This window comes from Ctenocephalides felis, unplaced genomic scaffold, assembly GCF_003426905.1.
Source record: "Ctenocephalides felis isolate EL2017-DRISC unplaced genomic scaffold, ASM342690v1 CF-g0.4_SCAFFOLD_03570, whole genome shotgun sequence".
NCBI classification, from domain to species: Eukaryota; Metazoa; Arthropoda; class Insecta; order Siphonaptera; family Pulicidae; genus Ctenocephalides; species Ctenocephalides felis.
Genome location: NW_020539724.1, coordinates 4,054,980 through 4,069,156, shown reverse-complemented (window position 1 = coordinate 4,069,156; position 14,177 = coordinate 4,054,980).

Below are 14,177 nucleotides of genomic sequence, written 5' to 3'. Positions count from 1 at the left end.
TCAGCGTAAAAATTTTAGGGTCCAAAAAATGAAATGGAGGACCATGGTAGTGCATCACAATACACCACATAAATATCAATTTACTAGCAATCATTTTGTACTAGCAATAATTTTTTGATTACCCTTACTAATGATGAGACTTAAGTCATGCTAATGCTTCCTTCTCATTTTTGACTATAAAAATATTAATTGTAGAGAAACTGCAGCTTGTTTTGCAAGACCATAGCAATTACCACTGTGTCACGGAATATGCTCATCTTTTTTCATATACTTAAACAAATTTTTAACAAAATAGTTCAGAAGCTTGGAAAAATTTAAAAAATTAGTAGTAACTATCAAAATTATTAAAAATGCTGTTTTTTCATCGTTGTGCATTATGAGTGACCTAGTGCAATATTTTTTAAAAGTGTAATTTTAATGAAATAATTTGATCAAACACAGAATTCTGCAGATTTTTTTTTTTAATAAATTACTTCAATCTGCATACCTGCAAACCATAATATTAACTTCATACATAACTAATTTTCTAATAACCTAGTGAAATATTTAATAAAATGTTATTTTATATTTTATTACTCCAAATGCAAATGCGTTGTTCTATACCATCATTAACCAAGGGTCAAATCTCATATTACATAATAAACCTATTTAGTGTCTATTACAACGAAATAAAATTTTATCAAGGTCTTTATCGCTGTCCTCTCTTAGATATGTGCAGTTTTCATCCAATTAACTCTCCAGTCCATTAACGCGCATTGGCTAACTAACTAACTAACCTTTTACCGTGAAATAATTTCATGAGTCTGCCTTCCGTGTGGGATAGTCCGTCTAGCCGGGTTAGGCACTATTTGGACTTTAACAATAGGACGGTCGTGATCTTGAAAAACTATCATATATAATATAATAAATCAAAATCAATTAATATTTTTTTCTTAAATTTTTGGTGCATTTGTTTATGAATATCTGCTTAATTCTATTCACCTCGGCAGAATCATCTTAGGTCAGAGCTTCTTAAACGACTCGCGAACTCAAATGGGGTTGCGAGGAAAAATTTTGGGATCGCGAGGGAAAATTCTGGGGTTGCGAGAGATTTTAATGCCAAATATTTACACCATTTCATAACATTATGTCTTCGTTTTTGTATATTCTCAACAAATTCTCAAACTATATATTTTCATATGTATATGTAACAACAAACAACACTCTTTTTTGCACTAATTTATTAAATAATAATTTTCACAAACGTTTCGAGACTAGGTTTGTCTCATCATCAGTGTGTTATAATTTAAAATTTAAAATATGGAAAACTTAAATTAGCATTATGTGTTATCCGTTACAAGTCGTTCAATATACTGTCTTCTGCCCCACCAACGATCGTCGGTGTCCCAATTGTATATGTATATGTACATTGTTACCAAATAATTAAAATATTAATAATATTAATTTATTAGAAGCCCTGCTCTAGGTTCTTAGTTCAAATCGAATAACAATCTGATCTGGATTCTGTAATGGAATCTATTTGTACTTTAAAATGTAGGCCAAAATGTTTTTTCCAATGAAAATAGCTCTTTCGGAAATTACTGCAAAATGTTAAAAAATCGCCACAATTGTGTCGCGTTGCCTTTTAATGAAAACTATATTGGGTGGTAAATTTATATTTTTAACACAGCCGTTTCATCTCTTGAGTCCAAAGAATCAAGGTGATGACTTTTTATACACGTTTTTCTCTCTACTTTCGAATATTCTTGATAAAAAAATTTTAACAGTACTTGTTCTTGAGATATCGGTGTTGGACCTTTTCACCCGCCTTTGAATAAAGTTTGGATTGTTTGGAATTTTCGTTTAAAAAGAGCTTTACCTCGCTAGATACTAGTAAAAGTATCATCCCTGTGTCATGCTCTTCTCCCCAAGTTGTTTGCTTCCCTTCGTCGGGAAATTGACTGAGCTAATGTTAGTAGTAGTACGTAGGTAGACTTTCGTCCCCGTTCTCTCCCTGGTAATGGAGATGATATTTTTACGGTAGTGTGACACGAGATGAAATTAATATACCAGTCAAAAGGTCATATTAGAACAGAACCGCATTGTAATAGAATCTTGCAGAGTAGTTATAAAATATTATACTGAGAAAAAGCACTTCAGGTTTACTCTTCTTGGATTTTGATGAAACTTGCATGGTGATAGTCATAGTTGATGATCAATCCCAACAGTTAAAAATTTTATAGGCCTGTGAGAAGTAGTTTAATTATAAAATTAGATTGATTATCTTAAGAAGTCAATATTTCATATACCAATTTCTTTATAGACAGATTTTTATTGTTAGCAGTATTCCTTAATTTGGCACATAGTTTAAATGTTTTGGACACCCAAATCAATTTGTTACCTTATTTTTTTTTCTTTACATTTATGCAACCTTCTAGATCTTTCATGAAGACATATAAAAAATTACTCGTTCTATTTTAAATAAAACTTTTGCAGCTCAGATTATTTTGATTTAATTGCACGTAGCTTCCGTAAATATAAATGCTTGGAAATTATTAAGTAAGGTCATACTAGCACAATCATTGTGCTATCACTGATATGTACTTGGAAAGAATTTTTTTTCTAGAAGTGTTAATGACGTTATTTTCATTTAGAAATAATAACATCTATCTAATTGCATTTTCAAGGTTTAATTCAAACGTGATCATATTAAAATGATCTGTTCCATTTATTAAACAGATCTAGAATGCGCTTGACGAAAGTAATAATAAACATAGGTAAAAAGGCATTTAAATATCGTAAAAACAAGTAAAGTCAGGTATTTTTAACAACAATATTTGAAAGTAAAAGGAAAAAGATGTGTAATCAGGAGATAAAAGGCTATGGTTGAAAATCTATATCAAAAGTATTTTAGTTTTTTTTATTGTTTGCACTGTTGTTTAGTTTAAGAGACCTTAATAAAAAATTTAAGTGTACATTATTCGCTCATAACCGCTTACATATGAGTGGGGAAATAGGACCAACTGAATCTTTACCTTTATTATTATTTTAAAAAATAGTAAATGAAAAAGTAAATTAAGTTGAAAAAAAGCAATTTTACAAGATATTAATTAAATAAATAGTTATTCCAACTCTGCTCATGAATATTTCTGACAAAATACCAGATCAAGGTTATATACACAAAAAATTGATTGGATTATGTAGCTATTATTTCGTAAAATTCCTTTAAAATTAAAAATAAGACATTGACCAGATTTGCCCACTGGACGGCCCATTTACCCCTATGCGATAAAAAGATTCAGGTGACAAATTTTTGAAAAATAAAAAAAAACATATTTCTACAATGATGAATTAGCTGGGAGTTTTATTGAACATAGTCAGATAGATGTTTGCTTGATATGTGGTATTTGTTGTGATGTAATTGGTTTGATTTTCACAATATAATAGCTCAAAGTCAAATTGGATCTTTGTACACCGCCCTACCATATAATATTTCCAAAGAATAACATAGTATTGTTTGAAGAATTTTTGTAAAACGTGGCAGATTAATATAAAACTAAAATAAAATATATGCAATAATATTATTTTTACTACTTTACCTTTAATAAATATATTATTAACATTCGACAATAATGAGTTATCATGAACTGGTGTTGTTAGATCATTCTGGAGCTTTCATTTACGACGAGCTTGCAAAAAATAACAACTAATATTTCCATCTTCTCCAATAATGAGTTATCATGAACTGGTCTTTTTTAGATCATTCTGGAGCTTTCTTTTACGAAGAGCTTACAAAAGATAACAACTAATATTTCCATCTTCTCTTAATAGTCTGTACTGAACTAGATTCAAGTTTTGACTAATAACTTCCTTGCCTAAAACAAAGTTACAAATATAAACTTTCTATTACCCCCGTGTTAATTTTATGCTCTAACATTTATCCTGTCTCTGATATCTATTCTCTCTCCAATTCGTATTTCTCTGACATTTGGCTCGTAAGATCCGTAACAGCGCGTACCACGGCACATCAAGTTGATGATGTTGATAGCGAGCCGTGATAGCATGAGATGTCGAGGGTGTGAGCGCCCACGGCCGCACCTAAATCTAGCACGCGACCTTACACGGGGAGAACAGAAAATTTCATCCCTGGAATTATGAAATTGACACGTGATAGCATCTCGCTTGTTTGCACGGGCAAAAACCACAGAGAGGATATGGAATTAAATTGTATAAATGTCATGTAATGTTTATTATTTGAAAACCGAATAGTACTTCATTTCTTTGTTCCAACTACTGAGTTGTTTTTTCCAACATGCCCTTGTAGTATACAATGTCCCTTTTTGGCCGACTATTGTAAATTCATCAAATTTATTGATTGTCCTTTACAGGACAGTTGTAAATAAAAGAGATAATAAAAAAAAATTCTTTGTTTGTATATTTTTATACCAAGCTATATTTAACAATTACACATGACAATTGAGAATTAATTATAATATAACGATAAAGCAGCAGTATTTTTACTTCTAAACGTTTTCGCATTTTAAAAATTTCTAGGCCATTTTATTGAAAACAAAAATTCTAGACCATTTTGAAAATTGAAAATAAAAAATTGTTACTATTATGATAATTATATATATATTACATTTATTATTTTTGGAAAACAAGAATATTTTGCTCGTTTTTATATACTACTTACTTACTTTTATATACTAATTACTTACATACAGCTTTATACACATTCTTTGCTTCATTTTTCAACCAAATACAAATCTCGAAGATTTTTGTTACTGAATTGAAATTTTTTATATATATCATATAGGGTAGGGTGGGTAAATTTGACAAAAATTTAATTTGATAAAGGTTCAATTTGACATTGAGCCATTATATAGTGAAAGCCAAACTAATTATATCACAAACAGTAACACATATCGAACAAACAACTATCTGACTATGTTCAGTAAAACTCCCAACTGAATCATCATTGTAGAAATGTTTTTTTTGCTGCTTTTCACAAATTTGTCACCTGGTTCTCTTTACCCCATAGCTAGGGGTTATAATGGGACGGTCAGGGTCAAAGAGTTCAATGTCTTATTTTTAATTTTAAAGGGATTTCACGAAATAATAGCTGAATTATTGAACCCTTCTAAGATTTTTTAATATTATTAATATCTAAGAAAAAAAAATCAAAGATTCTTTTTAGAAAGTAAAGCTTTATTCAATGGCATTATTTTGATTAGTTGATTAAAATCTCGAGTATGTAATATTTCTGCCAATCGTGGTACTTTTTTTTATTATATCTTGTATAAATGAAAACATTTATATATCATTCTAAATTGAATGGTTTGTAAAGTACTATGGCGATTTTAGAATTTTGCATAAGTCCTTAGTTTGTATCTACTGGATTATTTAGCTACACATTCCCAAATTCCTATTCTATACATTCATACAAGCCCTCTAAATTTTTTTATCAATTAAATTTTATATTATGGTTCTTTTTATTATTCACGAAATCTTTGATCACTTATAATATTTTTTATTATAATCTATTCTACGATATCGAACAAAAATGATCAGTATAGTAATTTAAAAGAGACAATTAAATCAGCGAGACATTCAAAAATCGTTGCTTAAATATTTTTCAAAATGTTTTTAATAAAAATGCATATTTCCTGAAGAAAAGTTTTTAGTTTATTTTTATATGATTATTAAGCTTAAAGAATAGGCATTAGAGACTTTTTGTTGATATCTTGATGAAACCATGAAATGATGCGTAGAAGTAGAATTCTTAAAAAAACGTTTATATAAATTTGGTCTTATGAGATTAATCTCGTATGTTTTAGAAACAATAATCTCTGTTTCAATCTGATATCATCACTATCATCATAGTGATGATATCATCACTAATTTTCTTCTCTAGATCTTTTAATAAACGATTTGAATATTTCTAATGTATGCCAAATTCAACGTGTCTATTTTCTAAATATTTCCCATTATATTTAACATAAAGCATCCCCAAAACACAATTTTTCTTTCGATTACAAAAGCACACAACATCTGGCGCCGAGTCAATTCGAGACACGGCAAATTAGATAGTCTATTAGTCTATTGGATCACATATAGGAAATTACTCTTTGCTTCGAACCTGGGGGAAAGATAGAATACATTGCGATGATGGTGCAGATTGCTGGTAAATGATGTGGTAAATCATCTAAATCGTTGAGAATGGATGATTCGATTATGTAAGAGGAACTTGTGGGGTTCCAGCTAATTGGGTCTGTTTGAAAGCCAATAGTGGGTGATAAATATATTTGTAAGATTTAATAAATTTGTATTGTTTAATTTTTTGAGCTTTTGTTAAATTATTACGTCAATTGTATATTTCTTTGAACTAAAAATGTTTAAGGAATCTTTTTATCGCTCCATTGTATTTAAATACCCAAAAGATACTAAACGCTACTTAAGAATCAAAATTTCGTTTAATCCAACCGATTAATATTCGTTTCGTATCTTTGAAATAATTAATTAAGAAAAATAAAAACACAATAGAGTTCTCTCTATTGAAACCGCACAAGAGCTGGGGGTCTCTCCAGGGGTCAAACGGCTCACAAAAACAATACGCATAAATTTCAAGGTTCCACATCAGAGTTTTGATAAAGTTTAAAAAATACAAGCCATCCGTTAGATTCAGAAGCGATCGGATGTGCCTGCTATGAAAGACAATGCTTTATAATCGATTGTTCTAAAATCGCGATGACAATACTTAGGGAAGTCAATATGATAAATTATATTGATCGATATCGATATTGGAAAAGTGATCGACATCATTATTTATCGGCTGTAAATACCAACAAAACCAATTAATGAAATTAGTTCTTTTTTATTTTTTTTTATTATTATTATATAATTTTCTGATTTATTCAAGTTACTGATTGTCTACGTCTCTTTTCAAATTTCTCCATTCATTTGTAATTGATTTTATAGCTAAATCAGATCTAATAGGTATATCCACTATGACTATATGAACTATGTTTTAATTTTGAATGGCAAACTCAGGGCATTATCAAGACAAAAACTAAATTATTATTTTTATCGATACTTTAAATAGAATATGAAATAGATGGAAAATCAAACCAGGGGTAAGGGGCTTTTTTCTTTTAGGCAATTTTGCTTCCCGATATTACTAAGAAATAAGATTTAGCTACTTCTAAAACTGCCAAAATAGAGTTTTCATGATTGCCAGTTTTTCCTATTATAAACTTGAATGAGTTTTTATAATGTTCATATATCTATATTATTTTAAGATGTTCGTTAAGACTATGAATTTTATCATAATACAAAGTATTATCAAAATTGCCAAAAAAAAAAATTCAATAAAAAACTGATCAACACGATTCCCAACTTACCTATATCTTTCGAAAAGTTTTAAAAATTTTAGATCTAAGATTTTTTGCGAAAACATGGACAAAATATATATTTTTCAATTAGTATAAATAAACGGCTTGGCCAATCATCGGACGAAACTAAACAACGCGAGTTCTTATTAAATTTTATCAAAGTGTTCTTGAATCATTGAAATCGGTGCAGATATTTTTGAGACAACGTCGATTAAAAAAACAAATTTTAGCTAACACACATACTATTTCTAATTTTTGTGCTAAAGGATTCAGAATGACTAGAGACTTCGGGAAACTTAAGATTAGCAAATAGGATTTTTTGTCAAAACCAAACTCTTTCGGAGAGTCAAGAAATACCTCAGTTAACAAGATAATGATCTGATTTACAGTAGATGCCTACCATGTAAGGTGTACATCCGAATAATCGATAAACACTATTTTATTAACTTCCAGTAAGGTAAGTTATAGTAAACGCAAAAAAATCAAAAATGAAAATTTTTATATATCTTTACGTTTCAAAACCTTCTGAACATTGTGGCATTCCTTAGAAAAAATGGATGTATGTGTGTGTGTGTGTCCGTGTATGTGTGTGTGTGCGGATACAATTTTTTTACCATTAATCTGTTAATCGAACAACGAATCAATATAACTGTAATATCGATTATCGATTATTCCCATCCTTATCGAATGATCCCTTGGAGCCGGGCCATCACATTACTGATGCATCTACGGCCGCTTCCCGTTCGCCGATGGCCGATGAAGAGGTCGCGTTGATTGACCGCGCTTCACAATAGCGGAATATTCATAACCGAACAATATATCTACCTAGAGGGTTACATGAGCTCAAGAAAAGTGCGTCATTCGTCTAATACAACATTCACAACATTGATCAAGAGCACGTGCTCAAAGAACGTGTAACCGAATCAAAGAATGTGGAAAATATTAGGTGACGTAAACAACGGAGACAAATTCCAACAAAGAATCACCAGTAAACAGTTGTGGGAAGTAAACAATTCAAATTGAATCGATTGCCAGCGAAACTGTTTTTGATGAATTTTAACAAAATATAGAATAAATTATGATTGACGTGAATAAATTATTATACGGAAAAGTTAAATTCAATGACTATGTTTTGGATACTCTTATTCATATTTTAACAATTCCGAAAAAAATTCTAAAATTTTCACCTGCACGCCATCGCCAGGTACAGATGACAAGAAAAGAGATAGTTAGAGTGCTGAAAGTTCCAATCTCTTATTTTTAATTTCAAAAGGATTTTTAGGAAAAAATGCTACATTATTTAACAAATTTTATGGGCACGTTTTTACAAAGATTTCACTGTATACAACCTTGATCCGGTTGTTAAAAAATTCCTAACTTTATTTGTTTTTGGGATATTGGTGGTGGATCTTTTTACCGCAAACATTTAAGTCTCCCTTCTGTGTCAATTTAAATTTCAATTTTGAAGAAAAACAAAACATACTACGGAGTATGTAAAAAATTTTGAGGCTTATCCGGGATAAAACAAACAAATAGAAAATATCAATAGTTTCTGCACTAATAGTTGAAAAACTGAAAATACGCTGATCTTGACTCGATTTTAATGACGGAAATTTAGGCTAAAGTCTTATTTAGTTTATTTTAAAACTTTAATTCAAAGATTATTTTATTAAAATATTATTGCGAATCGTATTCTTTCACCTACAACAAAATTGCTTATTCGATATAACAATGTAATCTTTTACAATTAGAATGAAATCGAATATTATGTATGTTTATTAATAATGGATTCAATGGATTATTTATTTCCTTTTATTGATATACAGATGTACGTAAGTCTAATACGATACTTTGCTTCATATAAACTAAATTCAATAATAAATGAAGACGAGCTGATATTTCCTGTCATTTGATTTTATGAACTGCTATCGCCTCAATGCAATATGAGTGAATTTGCATTTTAATCGTCATATTCGATATTGAACCGTCTCGTACATAATTCAGGATATGTGTGTCAAGGAGTTGCTTGTTCGTAAATATTTTTAATTGTATGTTAACATAATAATTATGCGCATATTGGACATTTAGCTTATTGGTCCTTATCTTTATGACAATGGCATAGTTGCCGGACCTAAATTGAAACATACATTTTGAATTTTGCATTTTCACCAGTTCATACTATGAATTTTTATATTTAATGTTTAAATTTTAATTTTATTTTTATTTTCAATATTTGTGTTCATTGTTTAATAATAAAAAATGATGACATGCATACATAATCGAAACGTACAGAATAAATAATTTCAGCTATTTATCGTTTTTTATTTCAAAAATCTAGCTCACTAAAATGTATCAAAGTCCAACTTAAACATCATTTACGTTTTGGTATAGAATAGCAGCCTTAGAATCATTTATTTGCTAATCATAGAATCATTGATTTAATGAAAAATTTATTACAAAACACTACTAAAATGCTACTTAAAAGATAGTTTTTGACGTTTTCAATGTGCCGCTAACTATGCCTATGATATGAAACCGTAAACTTCATTAATTCTAGTCATTTCTCCTCGAAGATGAATACTTCCGCAGCTGGACTTGGGCGCGAATCGGTGTGTTTTAAAAAGCCCGCATGTTAGGTAGGCTAGAGGTGTGTTTGTTACCTCTATAATATAATATATCAGCTCGTACTACGGATGAATTGAATTCAGCTGGCGTTTCTGTTAAGTTCAAAGGACTTTGCTTGCATGCGCACCATGTGATGGACACTGTTGTAGATAATTGTTGCATTTTGTTTATTCATCTTTTTTTGAAACTAGTGTTGATGATACTCATTTCATTTATCTTTTGCAGAACTTCTATTTTTTTTATTCATATAACTACTTATTCCGCATACCAAAATATGATTCTTCATCATTCATTTGCCCAGGCGTCATCATACATTTTCTTGCCGCATATTGATTGCAAGCATTTTCTTTATAATCATCATACACTATAAAAAAGAATGACGTCTTCTGGCCGTTATCCATATTGGTATTTTTCACGAATGTGTTGATTCATTAAAGTTTTATGTTGCTTTTATTGCTAGGTTCTCTATTGAATATAATACGTACTTAGATGATACAAGTCTCGCTGTGATTGTTTATTGTTTTTGAATTACTCGCATAATTGATGATCTTTTGCCAGGCTTGTTTGTAAAGCGACACGAAAATATTGTACGTATTTGCTGTTTACTTTGAAAAACACATTTGGAATTGAATATTTTGTAAATATTTTTGGAGCCGAACAGAGTCGTAAATTCGCATCTCGCCAAGAAAATTCCAAGAAGAATATTTGTAAACGACATACGTTAGGATTTTTTTATTAACATCTTTTGGAAATAGAGGGCAAAAGATATGTAAGCAGCTACCACCTTCATTAATTGATTATCTTTTGCGGTGCTTGGTTGTAAAGCGATATGAAAATATTATATTTGATGTTTACTTTTACCAGTCTTCATCTGTTTTTCTGATTCGCTTTCGCAGTTTGGTATCAGCTTGATACTTAGCAGCAGGAAGAACCTACATTTTGTAGGCTCCGTCGCTGGATGGGGCACAACATATTTATTTGGTGGCAGCGGTGGGATTGCCACAACATATTTATTTGAAAACATACATATGAGATTGAATATTTAGTCGCAATTTTGGAACCGAACCATGTCTGTAAATTCGCATCTCACTAAAGAAAAGTAAATGTTACCAAAAATGTTTATAAATTACCAATACCTCTGCAATATAAAATATTTTAATAACATTCTATTAATCCCTCGCAGTAAAAATAAAAGCGAATATAAAGCGTTATTTTGTTGTAACGTCCGCAAAGTAAAGAGGCCAACCGGTTTGCAGTCTCAACCCTTTTTCAGAATTGATCAAGGGAACATCTTCTTAAGTCAGAGAACACGCACAAAAGGTGAAGCGGAGTGCGCCGAAGAGCGCCGTGCAAAACCATGCGTGAATGATAGTATTTTATGTCTATAGTCTTGTTTTTTTTCTGTTTGTATATTCTATATAGACTGTTTTAATTCATTGTATGCAAAACGAAGACTTAGACATATAATTTAGATGAATTTTTATTTTTGATTTTGATAGAATAATAACAGAATTCGTCACTGTTAACAAATTTAGATTAATGGGTATTTTAAGTCATTTCAAGAAAAATACTATTTCAATTTACTATATTTGAAATGAATTTTGGAAAACTGATAAAGTAGAAATCTAAAAGATATTGAGATGGTAAAAAAACTCATTTAATACTATTTTCTGTATTGGTATAACAACTTTTACTCCAAAGCAAACAAATTTTTAACCAACGGCCAACATGACAATCCAACAATAAAATATTTAAATACAACATAAGGTTTTCTATTATTCTCGATCACACTAATAAACTATTTTTTCTATATTATATTACAGCATTAGCTTATTTCTCTATACTACATATATCATTTATATTCATATATCTCACAAATGATCTCATTAGATAAAATCACCGAGTCATTTGCACCTTTCGGGTCCCGCTATTAATTACCTTTAAGTCATGGCATCTAGAATAACAAACATTGTTCTCCAACCGTCTGTTTCTCCGTTGAAAAGCAAACATTAAAACTATTAATAATTTATTGTGGTCCTCTGGCAAAAGAAACAAATCATTTCACCCTTTCCTAAGATCGCCATCAATGGTGATGCTGTGCGGAAGCGCGGACTCGGGTCTTCTTTTCATTTGCATAACAAACCCGTGATGTTTGCATAAAATTATGCACGAGGACCGATGGCTACCTGAGATTATAGAAAAAATAGTTTATTAGTGTGATCAAGAATAATAGAGAACCTTATGTTGTATTTAAATATTTTATTGTTGGATTGTCATGTTGGCCGTTGGTTAAAAATTTGTTTGCTTTGGAGTAAAAGTTGTTATACCAATACAGAAAATAGTATTAAATGAGTTTTTTACCATCTCAATATCTTTTAGATTTCTACTTATCAGTTTTCACAAATTCATAATTTAAAAAAATAACTAACGAGATCAAAATACAAATGCAATGAAGAATGCTAATATAATTTAATGTCTTGATAATATGAGGCTTGATATTATGTCTTCATTTAAAAATCTCCAAAGTGGGGCTTATGGACTCCCAGGGGTCTATGAAAACCTTCAAAAGGTCTACGTCAGCGATAAAATTACTTGGGGTCCACAAAATGGAAATGGGGATCTGCGGTAGTGGATCAAAGGACATAGATTTAGATTTATCAGATTTACAGAATCTTACAATATTAAATTAAAATAAGTTTACAACTTATAAAGATAACAAACAAAATCTAAATACAAATGCAATGAAAGATTCTTAAATAATTTAATGTCTTGATAATATGAGGCTTGATATTATGCTTTAATTTAAAGATCTGCAAGGTTGAGCTTTTGGACCCCCAGGGGTCAATGAAAACTTTCAAGAGATCCACGTCAGCGATGAAACTTTTTGGGGTCCACGAAATGGAAATGGGGATCCACAGTTGAGGATCACATTTTTACAACATACCATGTTAATAAATATTCAGTATTTACTTATACTATACTATCTATAATTCAGTCATATACAATATTTATAAATGCACCTATGATGTAAACAAAATTGTATATTTCTATACATTTATATTAAAAATCTATATCGCGTAAATAAGCTTTTGTGGCAAAGCCAAAGGGATCACAACACAATAGTTTAGGAAGTTATCTTTTTTCAGCATTTTCAAAAGATGAAGTCTTGTTTTGACATTTGCCTTCAATTTGTGTAAATATTTCTACTATCAATGCTTTATCATTTTGACACTTCTATTAAATAACAAAAATATAATTATTCTTATCTACTCAATCAAAAACCAACATCTGTAAAAAAATCATTTTGTTCACAGGTCTCCAGCTTTTATTACCATCCTAATTCTACTAGGGTTGCCTGGGTCAGAGAAGCGACTGCATCACATGGACCTCAGCCGAAAGGTAGGATTTTTGACCGTATATATATGTCTATGCATAATCATATTTGCGAACCCCTTTCTCTGGTGTTTTCTCAACACAGTTTTTTGTGTTTGAGGTCATTAATCAAATTTATGACGGAAGTTTTGGAATCTCATTGTTAAATAACGGTCCGGCGGATATTTGGACAATTCTCACAAACGGATCAAACTGAGATGTGATATGAATAGATATTATGATCTCATATAGTATGTCTAAATATTGTTTATTTAAACTTTAAAGCATTGAATTTAAAAGCAATCGTTTAGAAAAATAATCAATAATTAAACAATATTATATTATAAAATAGACTTAAAATTGGAATAACGATAAATTTCTCGTAAACATAAAATGTCAGGTTTGATAACTGATTGTCGATTACTTTTTATAACAGGATTTCGCGTGTCTTTCAAATTATTGACTCACTACAGAGTATTATAATTATTTTGTAATAACTGTATGAATCGCTTGATCGAGTTCACCACGGTTTGGGAATATTCATGTATTTCTTATGCAATTTAAAATTTTGATTTTTTATATCTCTTAGCTCAATATATCAATGAGGATAACATGTTCTTAAGGTAGGTGATTTATTACTAGTATTACTTGAATTATTTTATTTGCGCCAAAAGCTCAACGACCATATTTACTATTCTCTATATGATCTAGTTTATTTTTTATATGTCTATTATCCAGCCAACAAATTCTTAAAATGTCCGTTGAAGATTTACTGCCCGTGTCTTAGTACAAAAAAACACTGTCAGT